This window comes from Paramisgurnus dabryanus, chromosome 17, assembly GCF_030506205.2.
Source record: "Paramisgurnus dabryanus chromosome 17, PD_genome_1.1, whole genome shotgun sequence".
Taxonomy (NCBI): Eukaryota; Metazoa; Chordata; class Actinopteri; order Cypriniformes; family Cobitidae; genus Paramisgurnus; species Paramisgurnus dabryanus.
Window position 1 is genome coordinate 22,791,746 of NC_133353.1, and position 21,752 is coordinate 22,813,497.

Sequence of the window (21,752 nt, forward strand, 5' to 3'; positions counted from 1 at the left end):
AGCGATATTTAGATCGATTCGATACCACCATAGGAAGCACATTCCAAAAAACTCGATTGGCGTTATATTAAATTTCCATCAGAAATGGCTGAAAATTGCAAAAAACTAAAAATTACCTTCAAATTGTGTTTTTACACATAAATGGTTATAACGGCGCAACGAAATGTGATTTGTTTCACCAGATTTGATACGCTGATGTATGAGCAGATTCTGATGCCACACAAAACAATTGTATGCTTAAGTTGCACCACTAGTTGGCCTTGTAATTGAACAAAACCTTTGATATCAAGCTAGCCCTATGGTCATACAACTGTTTCTTCACTAAACTAAAGTGTATAGTCATAAAACTAGCTAGATGTAACACTATCATGACCTGAGGTTGCATGCACAATTTTGTCATTGCGACACCTAGTGGTTTTGAGAGAGAACATGGTAATTTTTGCCTAAAACTACTGCAACAGTATGTCTAAAATCATGAGTCATCATGGATTATTCCTTTCATGGCTTGGAGTATAATCAATGGTGGATGTCAATTCATGCCCTAGCAACCAAAGAGAATACCTTATCAACCGTTTTTGCAAGAGCTATATCTCTGCATCAGAACATCGTAGAGACATGGGGGTGGCTCTTTTGACTCATTAAACTTGTTGTAACATGATGTGACCCATGTTTTGCCACTGCAAACACCACTCACATGTCCTTCAGTGCTCTAATGTTCCATGATTGTCAATAACAGAAGGACGATTGCAGTAAACAAGAACATAGATTATTTTTGTCGATTACTTTGTTGTTTTTTCATCTGAAATCATTAGGTTTACCTAGGTTTATTAATGTGCTTTTCCAAACTCAACTTTACATCCTTCTGTGCCCCTTTTGGCTTGACCCCGGTATTGCTACTTGCAGCTATATTTGATCATGAATTCTGTGTAATTAAACCTAAAAAAATAAGTTAAGCAGTCGTGTCAGTCAAGTTAAGCAACAGTTCAGCTGTGCACAAATTCAAGGTTATTTGCGATTTATATATTTCACGTCTGAAAGTGAGGCATACGCGTGTTTTCTATGCATACATTAGTTTTATGAAACACACCTGCACGCTTTTGAGAAATGATCTAGGATCAAATTTAGGACGTTTTCTTTGCAGCATTTTATAAATGAGGCCCCTCATGTGGTTAAAATACTAAACTTTAGAGTCTATGCAAAGAGACCAGCGTTGAACTTGGAAGGCGTACTGTAACATAATCTTTAGTTCAGCAAACTCAACATATACACCACAGAAGTGCTTCCGTTCACCACAACAGTACAATTTTCATCAGAACAAAAATGCTAAAGATGCTTCAGATGACTACTTTTAAAATTTCTTGCCAGTAAATGTGTTTTTCATCTATTTTTACAACCTAAATAATCTCAATTCTCGTCAGTATGTCAGTTTCTGCCTATAGATCCTATTTCTCGACTGTCAGTGGCTTGTCATGTGTTTCCTCCTTTGTCTTTCTCAAGTTACATTTTCTGCTTTCTCTAGAGAACTGCCAATACTTCAAAGAGCTGCATTGTGCATGTGAATTTAAGTGGCATGCATTTGTTCCCTGGGCATGACACTACAGCCATTTCAGCCCTATTTTTACCTTTCTGGTTTTGACTCACTACACCACCTCTATGCAGCTAAAACATTTTTTACGCTAACAGATGCTTTATGCCACCCCCACATTTACACTGGAAAAAGTGGGTAGCTTTAGTCACTAAAAGAAAATCTCAGTAGAAAGCACTTGTTACAAAAACTGTGATGTAGTTGGCAAAATACTTATTGTTGATTTTAATGCCGAGTTGGTAAACGTTTTGGAAGGGAAATGTTCTCAATGATGCCAAATAATGGTCATGGTAACAAATTGAAATTATTAAAACCTAGACATGGATACAAAAAATTTGTTTTATAGCACCTATGAGATTGTAATTAAAGATATGGTGTAATTACAGCCAGTGTATTTTTAGATATTTGGTTGTCAACTTTCTAGCTACATAGCTGTAAAAATATGCACTACATTCTTAAAAATGTGCTAGCAATGGCTGTATGGTTCCATTAAGAACCTTTAACGTCCTAAGAATCTATCTAAAAACTAAGGTGTTTTGTAGTGGAGAAAGGTTCCTTAAACTCTAAAAAGGTAAGAAATTATTTTAGAAACCTTTTACTGGTTCCTTGGGACACAAAAAGACACGACAGACTAGCGGGTCATGGCCTTTAACCTGCTTGTTGTGCTTTCACACTAGACGCGGAAGAGGCGGCAAAAACTGGCTATTTGCACGTAGTTGGACGCAAGAACATTTTGAGTTCACTTCATTCACGTGTGAAATTCTAATTATTTGAGACATTCACACGGAAATTTGCATCATGGAAGGGGCTTCTTCTACCGCTGCTTGCTTCCTGTATCACGTCACTACTACAGGAGCAAGCTCCTGATTGGTTAACATGGTGTGAATATCCGCCAAAGTTCAGATTTTTCAACTGAACAGATCACACAGCAACGCGCCATCCGCGCTTATCGCGCCGCAGGATGCTATTTATGTCTTTGCATTGGCTTAACATATAAATCACTAGCGCTTGCCGCCTCGTCGGCAGCTGGTGGGAACACTACATTAGAGCACCACCCTTATGCCAGACCAATCTGAATCCTGCCTGGAGCGTTTCGAGTAGGGCCGGTTATAGTGGTGCCATGACCCAGATGGGTGTAAGGTTAAGAGGGGTGTGTGTAACGGCGTTCAGCTAGCTTATAAGAGCCATCCAGTGCATAAACTCACTCCTCAACCTCAATAGGTACTCTAGTGACAGACGCTAGAGGCCGGGGCCTTTAGATTCCTTGTTAGAGCGCCCGACTTCCATGCCAGAACGATCACTAGTTTGAATCCTAAACCAGGCAGATTTGAGTTGGGCCGATATATTTAGTTCTATTATACTGTTTGTATGATGCAGAGTGGTTTATTTCTATAGCAAAGGTCAAAAGAGCCCATCTCCAATTCCTAAGTGTCTATGCAAGTGTGCATACGCAAAAATCCACGACTAAGTCCATATTTTTAAAAACTGTTTTTGACGTGGAAAAGTTCTTAGCGCCACGTCAGGGTCTGAGCAGACATACGCACTTTTGCTTATCTGATTGCTGCAGGTTTTTGGAAATATAAGCCATTCTTGCTGCTCGAAATTGGGTTTAAACATTGACATGCGCTCTTTTTTATGTCTATGACATTAATTGGGCATTGTTTAAAGGCGGAGATCTAAAACGGCTCAGCTGCTCTCAAGTTCAAGATCATTTGTGATTTGTAAATTTCACAGCTGAAAGAAAGGGGTGTGATTCATAAACCAAACATACGCGCAGAAAATGCTCGTGCATTTTCTGCGTGTATGTTTGGTTTATGAATCACACGCATTTTTGATAAATGATCATAAGATCAAATGTAGGATGGTTTCTACGCAGCATTTTATGAATGAGGCCCCTGGTCCTTCTCTTTACACCTGTTTTATCATCTGTCAGATAAATATCATAAGCCAAACTGTTTAGAAAAACAACAGCCCTAAATATAAACTCATTTTGTTAAAAAAAAGAAGCAAGGAAATTGGTTTTTAAGGTTGGATATTATTACATAATGCATTACGCATGTTGTAAAAAGATTAAAATCAGCAGCGCAATTTCTGGTCTCTTCTGGAAACAAGATTAGAATAAATGTTCGGTTTGCATGTGGTTGGGGGTTTGAGATCATATCTTAGATGGAAGTGTGTGTCCAGTACCAGTGTCTCCACATTTACAGTCTCCCGCATTTGCATTTCCTAGCAGTGGTCCAAAGGCAACAAAGAGATTAGAGGAACTGCCGGCTTGGAAAGCAATAGCCTTGGAAAGAGCACTGAGCGCCAGGCCACACGAGACATGAGACTGCCTCCTACTGTGGAGGTGCAGGGAACGAACCACCACAAGCAAAACAAATACACAGAATAGTGCAAATAAATAACTTGGGAGGGAAACGCCATACCTGCTGCATCCGTAAGAGATTGGAAACTTTCTTCATAATGAAATTAAATTTAGTATCACTATAAACTAATAGGTTTTCTGTTCGTCCAACTAATTTGTTTTTGGCACCAGTAGTGCATCATCCTATCCGATAGTATTTTCAAAATTAACATTTTTTTTGTGGAAGTAGTTGCTATATTTCTGTGGACATCAAGAAGTTGACTGATCAAACAAACCCTAATTTACAAATTAAAAGAATGTGGTTGGGAATTTGAGCTTGCACACTAAGCTCATAGAAATATTATCCTTCACAGAGCACAGCTTGTGCTTCCATGCAGTAATGGTTCCTATTTCTGAATGGAAACCTAAACTTAAATATTTAAAGGTTTGTTTAATGTTCATTTCAGTACACTCTGCTTTCGTCCCATCTTCATTCATTTGCTTTTTCTTTTACGCAATATGCGATAAATCATGAAATAGATCCATAGGAGAATGAAGCCAAACCTACATGTAAATGTCAGTTTGTAGATTGTCGGGAACTACACTCCTAAAACACTGCCAGCGTCCACTTTTGGAAAGGCTTTTTGACCAGGATGTTGAGGTTTATTCTTAAGCATTATACAAGTGAAATCCTTTTTCCAATCTGTTATGTCTATTATTGCCCTGACTTTCATTGCTAAAACATTAAGCAGAATTCATTTACTGTGGTAACTAATGTATGGATGAGATTTTAGATAATGCAATACTAGACTCTTAAAGGGACATTCCACCTTTTTTGGAAAATATGCTCATTTTCCAGCTCCTCTAGAGTTAAACGTTTGATTCTTACAGTTTTGGAATCCATTCAGCTGATCTCCGGGTCTGGCGCTAGCACTTTTAGCATAGCTTAGCACAATCCATTGAATCTGATTAGACCATTAGCATCGCACAAAAAAAATAACAAAAGAGTTTTTTTCCTATTTAAAACTTGACTCTTCTGTAGTTACATTGTGTACTAAGACTGATGGAAAATTAAAAGTTCCTTTGGTTACTTTCAGTAGCAGGAGACTATTTTCGGGCAGTGCGTAATATCACTACGCCTGCTGCAGCCATGTTACATCAGAGGTTGTAGTTGGCAAAATACTTGCTTCAAAGCTTCTTTGTCAAGCTGTGTGATTCCATAAACAACACTATGAAAAATTATCCAGGAGGGTGGTAAATACAACCCATGAAAATCTGTTAGATTATATATATATATATATATATATATATATATATATATATATATATATATATATATATATATATATATTGCACAGCATAAATAAGTACACCCCCTTTGAAAATTAAAATTTTTCTTCTTTTGTTACTAAATATGAGACCAATTTGCTGTATTTTTATACACCGGTTTTATTAAAGGACAAGTTCGGTATTTTAGACTTAAAGCCCTGTTTTCAGATTGTTTATGGTGAAATAGAATGGTTTTGACTGAAATTTCGACATTTGCGGCTGCCCTGAGAATTTTCGTGTGTTTGTGTTTCACCTCACACCTCTACAATGGGTTTAATGTTGCACTGGAACAATCCTTCCTAAAATGCATTAAACGCATTCGTTTACAAAGACATGAAACTCACCGAGTGGTCAGGGGTGTTCACTGGTATGCTCACACAAAAATCGCTGCAAAAGACGCATTCCAACAGGTTTTATCGTAGTTTTTACCAACTCCATTGACTTGTAGTAGATGTCCTGTGAGGTACTCCGCGCCGGGAACTTTGTTTCTATTCTTGCAATTGGCAATGGCGGATTAGCGCCACCACCTGGGCTGGAGTGTCTATTATTCAAGCTCTCAACGGAAGAATGTACAGGTGTGAGGCGTTTGGAAAAATAGGTCCACAAGTTAACAACGAATGCTAAAACAGCTTTTGGAAAGCATCTTTTGCAGCGATTTTTGTATGAGCATAACAGCTAACACCCCTGACCACTCGGTGAGTTTCACGTCTTTGTAAACGAAAGTTTAATGCATTTTAGGAAGGATTGTTCCAGTGCACCATTAAACCCATTGTAGAGGTGTGAGGTGATACACAAACACGCGAAAATTCTCAAAACCATTCTATTTCACCATAAACAATCTGAAAACAGGGCTTTAAGTCTAAAATACCGAACTTGTCCTTTAAACATTAGGTTTATTAACATAAGAGTGAAAGTCACTTACCATCTTAAGGATTCGAAAAATAACACATTTAAATCAAATGAGGTGATGCAAGAATGAGTACACTCTACAAAAATTCTTTAAAAAAAAACTTTTATGGCCTCCATTCTTTTTTTAAAAAAACAGCACTAATTCTTCTAGACATTGAATAAACATGTTGACAACATAAAGTTACATCTTTTATTCTCCATTCTTGAACAATGACCATTTTCGGAACTCCCCGTATGAATCTGAATCACTTTTACCCTGTGCTTCTTCCATAATGAATTAGTGACCTTAGATGTGTGTTTTGGGTCACATTCATGTTAAAAGATTGCCCGGTGACCAACGGCACAGTGTGATGGTAGCATCTTTTCTTTAAGTATTTCACAGTACATCTGTGTATTCATGATGTCGCCTATAAAATTCAACTCTCTGACACGTGCAGCACTCATGCAAGCCCACAGACGAACACTGCCACCACCATGCTTTACTTTTGGAACCATGCATTTTTTATTGTTCTCCTCACCCTTGCCACACCATACAGTTTGGAATACCTCAGAGCCACAAATTTTAATCTTTGTCTCGTTACTCTAAAGTATAGAGAGTTGGAGACCCAATAGTCTTAACCTTTCTCAATATGAGCTCTAGCAAAAAGCCTTTTGTGAATTGGCTTTCTCTGTGGATGGCAGCCATGCATGCCTCTCCTCTGCGCTATACATCCATCGTATAATGTCACAGGAAACACCCCAGATTGACTTTCTAATGATTTAGCCAACTGTGCTAAACTTGCATGATGATTTTTTTTCAACATCTTTCAACTCAAAACGCTCTTTACGAGGTGTTAACTTCAGTGGACGTCCTGGACATCGCAGAGAGCTTAACACAAGTCCATCCTTTTTTAATTTTTGGATCCCTTTTGTGACAATATTCAAACTTATTAGCAATGCTTAACTAATTATCTTGAAACCTTGAACATTTAGTGCAAAGAAATTATTTTATTTCTCATGTATTGAGAAATTTCTTTACCATGTGGTGCTTTTCTGTCACCATTACATGGGAGTGGATTTTCTTTTTTAAATACCACTCTGAATTGCCATTTGTCCTGTAGCAACCGGTGTGATGATTAATTATATTTATAATTTCCTAATTAATTCGTGTTAATTACACTTTATTTAATTTTTTGCTAACATATTCATCAGGGTGTTCTCATTTTTGCATCACCTCATTTGATTTAAATTAGTTATTTTTGTATCCTAAAGATGGTCAGTGACTTTCACTCTTTTGTTAATAAAAATAAAAAAGTTTTTTATAAAGAAAGGAAATTGGTCTCATACTAACAAATGGAGAAAAATCTTAATTTTCGAAGGGGGTGTACTCATTTATGCTGCGCACTGTAAGATTTGGTGACTTAGAGTGTAATGTTCTCAACATTTTTTTAACTGGATTAATTCAGCAATTCTTGTAGTACTTTAAAACCAAACAATAGTATTTTAAATTCCATCCTATAAGAGATCGCCAGCCAACGTAGCTGTTGTAGTACCGGCGTGATATGTTGATATTTTCGATTACCTGTCAGTAATTGTGCAGCAGCATTTTTAACCTGTTTTAGTCTGCCTAAGCTTACTCAATATCAGAGGGATAATACTACTCCATTGTATTAAGTAATTTTAATGACGTTCTAAACTTTCAGAGAAGCCTAAACATTCAGGCTTGTCAATCATCATTAAGAGCGTATATAAGGCAGCCCCACGCCCAACAGCCTTTTATCCGGCATCCTTTCTCCTCCCCATCTCCTCCTTTGCTGGTTTCTTTCTTCCCTATTTGCAGTTCCATTACGGCTGGAGCCCTGACCTCAGGTTCAGAGCTCCCTTCGAGGACAGCAAGTCAAGTTCAATTACCATTAACTTTTAAGAGACTGAATAAGCATGCAAACTATAGTGAATCTAATTTTATCTAAAGACTTTATCAAATTTTTTTGTGTGTAATAGCTTATATGTTTAGGTACTCTTTACTTTGGTATAATGCGCACTGATAAGAATATCTTGCATGATAAGACTTGGAGTATTTATGTAAATACAATCAATTTTGAGTTCTTCACTGTAAAAAAAATCCATAGAAATTGCAGCTGGGTTGCCGGTAACTTACTGTAGATTTAAATTTATGTTTTTTACTGGCAACATTTTGTTCAAAGTTAAATGAACATTAAACATTTACAAATCTTTGTCTTTACAGAGTAAAACTAAAAAAGCAGCATCAAGCAAAACATTCTGGGAAACAAAATCTGAAGCAAAAAACAGAAAAATGTTGATGATGATTTCTGGTTCCCAGAATGCTTTGCATGAGGCTGTTATTGTATAGTTTTATTCTGTAAAGATAAAGACTTGTTAATATTTAACATTTATTTAACTTTGAACAAACTCTTGCCAGTAAATAGCATAAATTTAAATCTACGGTAAATTACCGGCAACCCAGCTGCAATAACATTGTAATTTCTACTGAATTTTTTTACAGTGTTGTTTACTTCCAAAACGTCATGAATCTAAGCACGGAAAGACGCTGTTGTGTGTACACCATCCATCTTAATTACCGTGGGTATTTGGAAAAGTGTCAAAGGGGAGACCAGATGATGCACAATTGGTATGAAGCTCCCACAAATTGCCTTTACATTTCACCAGCTTACAATTCTGAGGCATTGGGTTGGTCTTGGCTTTACTGAACTCTGAGTCATCTAATTGAATTAGGCTAACCTCAAGTGCTAGGTTTGGAAAAGCAGGTGAAGGATTGCCCCGTGGAAACACTCTAAAGTACTCTAATCTACCCGTCAAAAAGCTTTCCCACACATTGAAGAATGAATGAGCAACATAGGTGTTTCACTGACATGGATTTGGTAAACTAATCACCCCAAACTAACATGGTTGTTAGTGTGGCTATGAGAAGACAAATACAATGGCACGACTTTCTACATTCAGACTCAATTACGCAAACATTCAAGCACATGCTAGTACTTCCCACACTGTGTTTGAAGAAAAATCCCCTCTGGTAAAGATGTAATCATTAGCTTAGGCGATGTGTACTGTCTACAAGAGAGAAAATATAGAATGGTCAAGATAATATAACCTTGTGTGTTATTTTTTGCAACAGAGGTTATTTATTTTCATATATTGTGTGTGACACTGCGGTTTGAAGTGTAAAATGTACCATATAATTAAAAAGAAGGTAGAACAGATGGATGGATTGCAAAGTGCTACCTAGTCAATTTATTTTATGCTGTCCTTTATCCAGTTTTGTTTGATTTTACACTAGACTATGTTTTCATGAATCTGTTTTTCAGATAATGAGAAGAACTCAAAATGTTAATTATTAAACAACTTTTTATAAGGTTTCTGCTAACTAGATGTTGTTAGATATTAATCAGTGTAGCAGCTTTTGAAACAGTGTTCAAATACTATGGAGCAATTCCTGCATTATGGATGTGACATGTCAGTCAGTCAGTCAAAAAAAAAAAAATCTGTTTATATTTTCCTAAACCCAAAGTCCAGACAATCAGAAGAATATCAGTCTATAATCATGTTTTATATTTTAGATGAGGGAAGTAAGTGTTATGGATGTGACAAGTACGGACATGGACATTACAGTATAAGGTTTTATCCAGATTCTAAGTTGCTTTAAGCTTTTGAGCTACAAGGTTTTTGCCATTTAACAAAGATTATATGAGGAAGAAATCTCTTTTATACATGACAGTGACAAATACCCTAAATGTCTTCTAAATGTAGCCTACAATGTTTAAAAATATTCTCAGCTTTTGTTTTTTTGGAAAAGGCTGACTAGAACCGTCTAATTCTTTAAAAATCACTTTCGATTGGAATTACAAGGTACTATCTTAAAAACCACTAATCAAATTCATTATTTTCCATAAAACAGAAACAGCTCATGAAAAGCTTGCATGGAATTTTTCTATCGTGGACTAAGGATGAACAGATGGTAAATTGAATCAGATGAAGCAGGTTAATAACTTACAGATGAACATGCACATTGCATTTGTGACACTCTTATCTTTGCACAGAACCAAGCTGCTGGAGGAGAATAATGGAAATCAGGACTGCAATGGAGAAAACCATCAAAGAACACTGAAGTCATATATAAGTCATTTGATTTTATATATATATATAGATTTTTATATAATTTTATTTATATATATATATATATATATATATATATAGACACACACACACACACACACACAGATTTCCATGTTTTGTGGGGACATTCCATAGACGTAATGCATTTTATTCCATACAAACTGTATATTCTATTCCCCTTACCTACCCCATTCCCTAACCCAACCATCACAGAAACCCTTCTCCTACTTCACATTTTCAAGAAACATCATTCTGTTTGATTTATAAGCTTGTTTCCTCATGGGGACATCAAAATGTCCCCACAAGGTAACAAAAACACTGGTATTCCTATCTTTGTGGGGACAATTGCTCCCCACAACGTGATAGTTACCAGGTACACACAAACACACACACTCACCTAAAGGATTATTAGGAACACCATACTTATACTGTGTTTGACCCCCTTTCGCCTTCAGAACTGCCTTAATTCTACGTGGCATTGATTCAACGAGGTGCTGAAAGCATTGTTTAGAAACGTTGACCCATATTGATAGGATAGCATCTTGCAGTTGATGGAGATTTGTGGGAGGCACATCCAGGGCCATGAAGCTCCCGTTCCACCACATCCCACAGATGCTCTATTGGGTTGAGATCTAAACACTGTGGGGGCCATTTTAGTACAGTGAACTCATTGTCATGTTCAAGAAACCAATTTGAAATGATTTGAGCTTTGTGACATGGTGCATTATCCTGCAGGAAGTAGAAATAAGAGGATGGGTACGTGGTGGTTATAAAGGGATGGACATGGTCAGAAACAATGCTCAGGTAGGCCGTGGCATTTAAATGATGACCAATTGGCACTAAGGGGCCTAAAGTGTGCCAAGAATACATCCCCCACACCATTACATCACCACCACCAGCCTGCACAGTGGTAACAAGGCATGATGGATCCATGCTCTTATTCTGTTTAAGCCAAATTCTGACTCTACTATCTGAATGTCTCAACAGAAATCGAGACTCATCAGACCATGCAACATTTTTCCAGTCTTCAACTGTCCAATTTTGGTAAGCTTGTGCAAATTGTAGCCTCTTTTTCCTATTTGTAGTGAGGATGAGTGGTACCCGGTGGGGTTTTCTGCTGTTGTAGCCCATCCACCTCAAGGTTGTGTGTGTTGTGGCTTCACAACTGCTTTGCTGCATACCTCGGTTGTAACGAGTGGTTATTTCAGTCAAAGTTGCTCTTCTATCAGCTTGAATCAGTCAGCCCATTCTCCTCTGTCCTCTAGCATCAACAAGGCATTTTCACCCACATGGAAGAAGCTAAACATGACTGTCAATCTCCCCTGGACTGGGGCTCCATGCAAGATCTCACCTCGTGGGGTCCTAATGATCCTTAGAAAGGTGAGAAATCAGCCCAGAACTACACGGAAGGAGCTGGTCAATGACCTGAAAAGAGCTGGGACCACCGTTTCCAAGGTTACTGTTGGTAATACACTAAGACGTCATGGTTTGAAATCATGCATGGCACGGAAGGTTCCCCTGCTTAAACCAGCACATGTCCAGGCCAGTCTTAACTTTGCCAATGACCATTTGGATGATACAGAGGAGTCATGGGAGAAAGTCATGTGGTCAGATGAGACCAAAATAGAACTTTTTGGTCATAATTCCACTAAACGTGTTTGGAGGAAGAAGAATGATGAGTACCATCCCAAGAACACCATCCCTACTGTGAAGCATTGGGGTGGTAGCATCATGCTTTGGGAGTGTTTTTCTGCACATAGGACAGGGCGACTGCACTGTATTAAGGAGATGATGACCGGGGGCCATGTATTGCAAGATTTTGGGAAACAACCTTATCACCCGCAGTCATATCACCCTGTTGCCAAGACAGCTTGCCCACTGAAGCTAAGCAGGGTTGAGCCTGGTCAGTACTTGGATGGGAGACCACCTGGGAAAACGAGGTTGCTGCTGGTAGAGGTGTTAGTGAGACCAGTAGGGGTGCTCACCCTGTGGTCTGTGTGGGTCCTAACACCCCAGTATAGTGACAAGGACACTATACTGTCAAAAAAAACCTCTAATGACTCTCTGTGGTCATTATAACTCCCAGGATGTCATTCAAAAAAGAGTAGGGGTGTGCCCCGGCATCCTGGCCAAAACTTGCCCATTGGCCTACTAATCATCCCCATATCTACTAATTGGCTATATCACTCTCCTCTCCACTAATAAGCTGGTGTGTGGTGGGCGTTCTGGCGCAATATGGCTGCCGTCGCATCATCCAAGTGGATGCTGCACATTGGTGGTGGTTGAGGAGATTCCCCCATTCATATGTAAAGCGCTTTGAGGTCTGCAGAAAAGCGCTATATAAATGTAACAAATTAATTAATTACAATCTCCTTCTCTCAGTTAGAGCACTTAAGATGGGTCGAGGCTGGGTCTTTCAACATGACAATGACCCGAAGCACATAGCCAGGATAACCAAGGCGTGGCTCTGTAAAAAGCATATCAAGGTTCTGGCGTGGCCTAGCCAGTCTCCAGACCTAAACCCAATAGAGAATCTTTGGAGGGAGCTCAAACTCTGTGTTTCTCAGCAACACGCCAAACACCTGACTGATTTGGAGAAAATCTGTGTGGAGAAGTGGGCCAAAATCCCTCCTGCAGTATGTGCAAACCTGGTGAAAAACTACAGGAAATGTTTGACCTCTGTAATTGCAAAGGCTACTGTACTAAATATTAACATTGATTTCAGGTGTTCAAATACTTATTTCCAGCTGTATCACATAAAAAATAGTTACAAAAATCATACATCATACACCTCTCCATGATTTCTAAGTGGGAGAACTTGCAAACTAGCAGGGTGTTCAAATACTTATTTTCTTTACTGTATATACATACAGGTTGGTTTAAAAATCTTGCCAAATTTTTTATGAACCTTAAAGAAAATTATGAAACTAATAAAAATGTAGTTTATGAACAGGTGACCTTAATGCAAAGCTTTCTAAGTACGTTTAAAAAAAATAAATGTTCAGAAATAATCAAAATATATACTGTTTTTTTATAGAAAAAAAAATTCTACACAACTAACAACTAGCTATTTCAGAATCTGGAATAGAGGAAGAAAAGACTTTAAAAAAAAAATCATTTGGGAACACTGTGTAATTCTCCAAAGCCAGGACCAAAACCACCCTTTACTGGGATGAGAAGCACAAACTTTGACTTATGGCCTTTTCTTGGGCCGAGGGCACAGAATGTCCCGTAGAAAAATACCTTGTTTTTTAATTGCTGTAAAATAGAAATCTGACCTTCTGCCTCTTGTGTTATGTTATCTACTGGATAAACAGAGCATTCATGCTCAGTTTGTCTTAAATAAATGTTTGTGCTGCAAAATCACATTACTAGAAAATCAGTTTGTTAAAATTATTATTTGAACTAAAAATGTAGTCAAATACATAGTTGTTTTATGACAAATGAAAGCACAAATGACAATACAGCACAGTCAATGACATAGACTATTGCTGAAAATGGTTGATACACATTTAATGATAGCTTCCAGCATCCTATGGTTTTGACCAAACTGTCAAACTGAATTAGAAAAAGAATCTCCACTTCAAAGGTCAATTACATGGTTTTTGCTTTTCTCCTATACCCTTTTTAAATTGTTGTCAGAAAATGGCTGGGTCACAAGGAATACAGCTGGGAAAGCCTTCATAAAATAACAATTTGGATGACTGAATTTCACCCTGTTTTCAGACACATGTCAGACCACTTCTCCAGTAAAAAAGAACAAAAGCAGACACTCACGTTTAACTTGTTTCCATTAGCTAAGCCCTTTCTCAAGACATCTCAAGTGTTTTATTATTTAATGTGAAGGCCAAGAATGGTGGGACTTGAAATGACATTTGAGTCCACCACAACAATTCATTTTCCAGGATTTTGCTATGCTGGCAAATGTGACATTTCCATGAGTTTCTAAGAAGGATGCTTTTAAAAAATTGTCCAGACCTTATTTTCTGCTTAACACTTATTGGTACTCGTTTATTTACCAGGATGAAGTAAGGGATAGTAAATGGAAAACATCTGTTGACCAAATTAACACATTTTTCTCTTTAACACAAATGGCAAATGGTGTGACATTATGCTACAGTTTGGAATTTCATTTATATAAAAGTCTTTGCTATGGCTTTGAATGACTGGGTTTATAAAAAGTTTGCACTGACATAATGTTAAAGTAAAGCTGGGTGATGTAACAATATCAATACTGGATCACAATAAATTTTAGGTTAATAATGACATTTTTACTCAATATTGATAAACCCAGCAGCCTATCACACAGCAGCTATGGTTGCAGTCTTGCATACTGGAAAGTATCTGGGCATCAGATCTGTGCTTCTTTCATATGTTGACATTAGGGGGGGTTTCATGATTCTCAAAGTCCTCAATTCAATGACATTTTAAGGTAACGATTTGATTCTCTGTTTTTTTTTTGAAAGCACAAAAATATGCGATTTTTAGACTAGACTTTATGAAATATAATATCTGACCTTGAACCCGAGATGCCCTGCGATGTTTGTCGTGCTGCCAGTGGAAAAATATGGTACAATGGTACAAATAGTAACGTGCGGACTGCGGAGACTGTGGTAGAATCCAAGTGCAGAAGTTTATTAATAAAGTCAGGCAAACAGGACAAAAGGGTAATCCAAAGACATAATCCAAAGAACAGGCAAAGGGTCAAAATGATGAACATAAACATGAACCATGAAACAATGACAATAACGTTTGGTAATGCAGTTACAACTAACAATGCTTCGCCCTGTGACTTGTGAGAATTGAGATGTCACCTGACCTCCCCAGATTTCAGCGAGCAAGGCTGCACTCGATTCATCCTCGATATCAAGAACACATCCGGGTATTCTTATGTGTCCTCTGTACTTTTGTTCTTGAGAATTGAACTTTGACAGTTGATGATGACATAGAGGGAGAACACAAGGATGCAAGATCACTGAAGAACGCATATTGAAAAACCATGGCTGAATCCGAAATCGCATACTGTGTAGGTACTGAATTTCACTGGGTACCTACTTATAGGGGTGCACGATTCAGAAAATTTCACGATTCGATTCGATTCCGATTTTTTTGCTCAAGATTCGATTCAAAATCGATTTTCGATTAAAAAACGATTCACGATTTAAAAAACGATTCACAGTGTGTAAATGTAGTTTACTTTTTCCTATGTGACTGATTGTAGTAGATATACAATTTTAAAGAAAAGAAACACAACAAATTAAATGTAGTTTGATATTACTTTATGGCTTTATGAAAAAAAAATTGTTATGAAGCAATTAGATGACCCCTTTTATCAAACTCTATTAAACACAATAATACAGTATATTAATAATAGACAGTGCAGGTCTATAGATTATAAATGTTACTGGTGTTATAATGGTTATTATTTCTATTAGATAGAGCAGAAGCAGGAAAAGTCCCTCTCTTTCTATTTCTCTCTTGCCGATTAAAAAAAAGCTAAATGCACTCATTATTTCAGATTCAAAAGTCTACTTGCTGTCCCAGTGACAGGGGACTTTACATTACAGCTTTGCATTTTGTAAATCTTGAGTCAGCTTGAGGTTTGCTTGGTCAGTGCAATATATTTTAGAAAAGATATGTTTTATTAATAATAATAGAAAAGAGCCAGTTTTTATCGCCATAGAAACCGTCGGCACGCTGAAACTGCACGCGAGCTTTAGCGCGGTAGCGCTCACGGCCATTTTCCGTTCGACTCGGGTTTTACACACAATAGTAATCAGACTTGGGACCCAAAGTAATTTAACTATGATTGACCAGGACCCGACTGACCATTTCAAATACAAACCCGGAACCATACGGTCCGCGGGTGCTCCGTGAACTCCTCTAATGTTAAAACTCTGCTCAAGTTCAGAAACATGAAGGACACAATGTGACACGAGCTTGTTCGCGTCGCAGTCACATAATTCATTGAGAAACAGAGAGCACGTGAACGCACACCGAACTCATACTCATCATGTCGCACACAAAATTAACATTATTAAAGAGTGTCATCATCACAGAAAAACAAAAAAGACAAAATTTGATACCAGATATACTTAGGCATTTGTTAATATAACTGGGCAGCGCGCCCAAGTAAAGTCAATGTGTGGGAAACACTGTGACAAGAGTGTGCAGGCGTCGGAGTGAATACGACGCAGCAACCCCATCTATGGGAATACTGAGATAAACTCATTTCAGGACAATAGTAACACGGCATTACAAAAAAATATGTATGAATCGATTTTTTGAATTCTATGAATCGATTCTGAATCGGCAAAGGTTGAATCGCGATTCAAATGTGAATCGATTTTTTTGCACACCCCTACTTAACGTGCGCTAAGACAGTATGTACGTTCACGTTAAGTATGGACAGCATTCGCCATGTTGACGTTATCATCCGACATATGACATAGTAGACTTGTTCGAGTTCATGCTGAGCCACAAGAATCGACAAGAGATTGACATCACAATACCGCGAGAGCAACTCGAAATCAGACTTCTCCGTGTGATTTCTGGAATCGCTCTCACTGTACTTTGATGTCATCCAGCTGTTTGTTCTTACAGCGGTGCATAAACTCGAACAAACCTAATAACAGACATGAAAACGTATGCGTGTGTATGAGGGACAGGTGCACTAACATCTGATTGCATCAGTAACCTTACAACTCTACTACGGTCTCTGGCAGTGTTACAGATATATTACATAATTTTGTAGTGGACACAAATAAGTAAAACAAGCAAATTGTAATTTAATATCTATTGTCACATGACAGCTGTGCTTGAATACAAACTAGACAATGCAGGCAATGTGATTATATACATTTTAGTGAAGCAATCTCTTGTATTTACTTAAAACAACAGGAAACATGAATAAAAAATTAATGAATAAAACCATCACAATAAATGAAAACGTATAGAAGTGAATCCCATATGAAACAAAACTTTATTCAAATGTATTTTTCTAACAAACCATCACATATTTACTGTCAGCTCAACACAGCTGTGACAATTCTACAGCTTTATTTTGATGAATCTGCTGAGCACTTTGTGGTATATCCTGGGTCTGTCAGGGTGCTGAGGAGTCCTGTTTAACGTATCGAAATCACCCGATTGGCTGGTCTCCGGTCGAATGCTTTGCTTTCCTGTGGCATCATGGGAAAGTTGGGATAGAAGTGTCCATCTGATACACTCTTCAGAATCTGGGCGGACTCAGTAGGGCATCCGGGGATTTCTCGCCTACTGATTTTATGGATACTGAGGATTCGGACGTACTACACTGTTTACGTGCTGTTTCCCCTACTACATTTTCAGTAAGTAGGCGGTTTCGGACGATACTTAAGTACACGTGCCTCTGAATCTCGCAAGAAATAGTCCAAAATCCCGCTAATTCTCGCCTAACCTTTTACGTATACTGAGGTTTCGGAAATACTATTCGTTCGCCTACTGCTTTTTGCCTACTATATAGTACGGCAGTATGCGGTTTCGGATTCAGCCCATGGTTTTATACACACAGAACAGGAAGTGAAAGTAGAAGCAGAGTGACTGTCCACTGTCTGGTTTGTGAAGAGGGTGCCACCTGGTGGTAGGATGAATGAGCAGAGGAAGACATGATGACTACTGACACACATATGGTTAAAAAACACATTGTTTTCCGCATACCGTACATTATTGTAGCGCTCTTCCTGAAAAGGATTTTGTACAAAACTCATAAATTGGAAAAGCTCTAGCCTAAAGAACTCTGACATCACAATGTGACGCTTCTTTCCAAAGCTGACAAAGTTACTTATTTGTCTGAATAGCACGTTTCTTGAATCAAGTTGTTGCAGAGAGGAAGACACAGCAAACTGGCAGGTCAGAATTAACATTCTAATCTTGAAGAAGAAAGGCAATCTGTCTAAATGTTCCAACTATTGACCAATTTGCTTGCTTAGACACACCACAACGATTTTTGAGCAAGTCCTGTACAAGAGAATTCACAGCATTGTTCGTCTTGCAGTCAACAAAACTGGTTTTGTAAAGAACTATGGAAAAGTCAATACAATTCAAGCCACCCGGCCCTTGTTTAAGAAACATTGTGAGAAACGATGTACTGTCCGTTGCATTTCTCGACCTTAAAAAAAAGGTGTTGTACCGTGTTCCTCATGAAGCTATCTGGCATGCATTAAAAACCAGTTCCTGAAGAACTTATGGAATGGGCAATGCTGCTGTTCCATAGTACTGTGGGCTTCCACCAATAAGTGTTATTACCACTTCTATTTATTTTGTGACATATGTCATCATGCAAGACTTAGAACACCCAGTGCCATGGACAGACTCTATGAAGGCAACATTTTGTTTGCTGCTGAGGAGAAAGCCAGGTCAGCCTCAAGCAGGATGTCCAGGCATGAAGTAACTAGCTGGCAGTTTTCGGCCTATGCCTTAATGTTAAAAGGATAGAGTAGATGGTGATGGATCCGAATGAATGAGCATGGTACAATCAAGATTGATGGTACTGACTTACCAAGAACTGAGGCAATACAGTTCCTCAATGATCGCAGTTAATAAAAATCTGAGCCATAAAGTCCCAATACAACGCTGCCTGGCTGAAGTAGCATGTGACAACCAGCTTTATGTGCAATAAGTGACCTCCTCAAGTTGAAGATCTTCCATTATCCTTCTTAGGGCTGTCGCGGTGAAGGATTTTCCCTTGCGATGATTTTGCGGGGCTCACTAGCGCGCTATGCGGTTTTACCGCCTTCATTTACTAAAATAAAATTATTATTTAAATCCAGAACAACGGGGTGCACCGATGTAGAAGCAGGGTGAGAAAAAGATTATCAAGCTATTATACAGCTAAATATATTTTTGAAAAAATTTTTGAAGAACAATTTCTTCACAAAAAAGTGCAAATTAACAGAGCATCGGTAATACAGAACAAAGCTTAAAGAAATTAAACTTAAACAGTATTTATGCACCTGTAAATGTAAACAAAACAAATGCAAGATGCAAGAATTTTGAATGGCGGAAACTAAAGTGGTGGAGATTAGTTCAGGCAACAGGTGTGCAGATGAGTGTGGCGATTGATGATTGGGTGATTCAATGACGAGGAGGCACATAAATAGGGCGTTGGAAGAACAGGAAGAAAAAAGTTAATTCCAGCAGATGCAGCGGGTGAGACGGAGCGGTTGAGGCGATTGGAGAGACGGATGTATTGTGGATATTGTGGATTGGGCGAAGTGAAACTGAGGATTGGGTGTTGAGTATAAAACCTACCTTTATTGAAGTGTCGTGTTGACATGTGTTACTTTCTGGGAAGAGTGTGGAGTATCAGTGTGTCCCTTGCGAGTTGTGCTTAGTGTGTAAGCGGCCCCACCATGGAAAGGATTGGTGGGCGAGCCGGAACCAGCAAAGGAAGGAGTATGTTACATTGTCGTGGCTGTGACCTTTACATCCGGCCATCCGCTGCATAAATGGTTTCAGTTATCCAGGACGAATCCCCGGTCCAACGTGGTGTGCTGACCCTATTTCACTGTGAGTGTGTGGAGTGCAGTGGGTGAGTCTTTTCTTTGACGTTTTCTTTGATATATGCCCGCTTGTGACTACTGCCCCTTTTTCCCCCACCAGGTGGTGGCGAGGCAACGGTAACAAGTAAGGAACTGTGTGAATATTGTGTGCAACATCAACGGAGGGAAGTATTGGCTGCTGCATGGAAAACTAGCTGTGTTGTCTCTGTGTATGATTACCTGTCTGTGGAGTGTGTTCAGAGGCTCGCCCCTGTCTGGATCTCTTGTCCTGTCAGTTGGAAGAGAAGAGAGGGAAGCGTTCGACCTATTCCTGTGGTACATACTTGGCGTGACAACCTACCTGAACTTACCCATTGTGGTGACACCAGCTGAGGCTGCGTTAGGCCCAACGAGCAGCAGCTTCAACCTGTTCCTCCATCTGCCCTTGTTCGAAGCCAAAAGGTGGTGTATCTTTCTCCATATATTCACTGAAGCCAAGTAAATCTGTGAAGGAATTCTGTGTGTCTACCTGCTACTTGTTCTGCAGGTCCGAGCCTAAGGCTCTGTGTCGTCGTGTGAGTGTTTTCTACGGTTGGAAGGGACCGTGTTGAGTATTTGTCTGGGAAGTCTGTCCCGGTGAAGAAGACTACAAGTGTCGTGGCAAATACATCCTCTCCAGTCCCCCAAGCTTCAAAGGGCTAAAGCCTGTCGTCCACCTCGTTGAGGGTCTGTGAGTTGTATCCATTCTCAGCCCTTTGTATACCCACCTGTATGCCCAAAGTAAAGATCCAGTGTGTCCTTCTGTATACTCACCTGTACGCCTAAAACTAAGAGCCAACGTATTACCTTTTGTAAACTCACCTGTATGCCCAAAGTAAAGATCCAGAGTGCCCTTCTGTATACTCACCTGTACGCCCAAAGCTAAGAGCCAGCGCATTACCCTTGTATACTCAACTGTATGCCCAAAGTGAAGACCCAGTGTGCCCTTTGTATATCCACCTATACGCCCAAAGCTAAGAGCCAGCACATTACCCTTGTATACTCAACTGTATGCCCAAAGTGAAGACCCAGTGTGCCCTTTGTATGTCCACCTGTATGCCCAAAGCTAAGAGCCAGCATATCACCCCTGTATACTCACCTGTATGCCCAAAGTAAAGATCCAGTGCGCCCTTCTGTATACTCACCTGTACGCCCAAAGCTAAGAGCCAGCGTATTATCCCTGTATACTCACCGGTGTGCCCAAAGTAAAGAATCAGTGTAATCAGTAATAAAGCCACCAGCGTTATTGGCTGGAGCCTATATCCACGGAGCGGATACACACAGAAAAAAACAATAAAAGTTTTTATTTGAAGTGGTTTTAATGCTGGTAAGCAGTCAGTTATTTTATGGCGCTTTGTATTCGTGTTGATCAGTTATATTAAAGTAATTTTTTAAAACTGCATCTGTAGATGACGCTGTACAGGTATTCTGTCATTTTAGTTTCACTTTTGATTTAACGAAATATGAATAGCATAATATTACATATTTAATTGAAATTTACGAAAAACAAGTTACTCTCTTAACACTTGACAATCTATTTGGCATTTATTATACATGTATGATGTGAAAAACAAGAAGGGCATAGCTATATAAGAATTTTATGTGAAAAGCGCGGTTGTTGCGGTTACTTGTCATCCATGCGGTTACGCTTCTCAGTAGCGCGGTAATACAAAATTGCGGTTACCGCGACAGCCCTAATCCTTCCTGTTGCTCATTATGTTGCTCAGTGTTGGCCCCTGATGAAAGATGTAGAATGACCTCAAGCTTACTGGCCCACATACCGAACAAGCTAAAGAAATTGCAACAACGATCCAGATCCTACCAATTTATTGGACAAACTTTAAAGAAGATAAAAATTTTTGCCACATTGCCCAGCCGCATGTTAAAGCTTAAT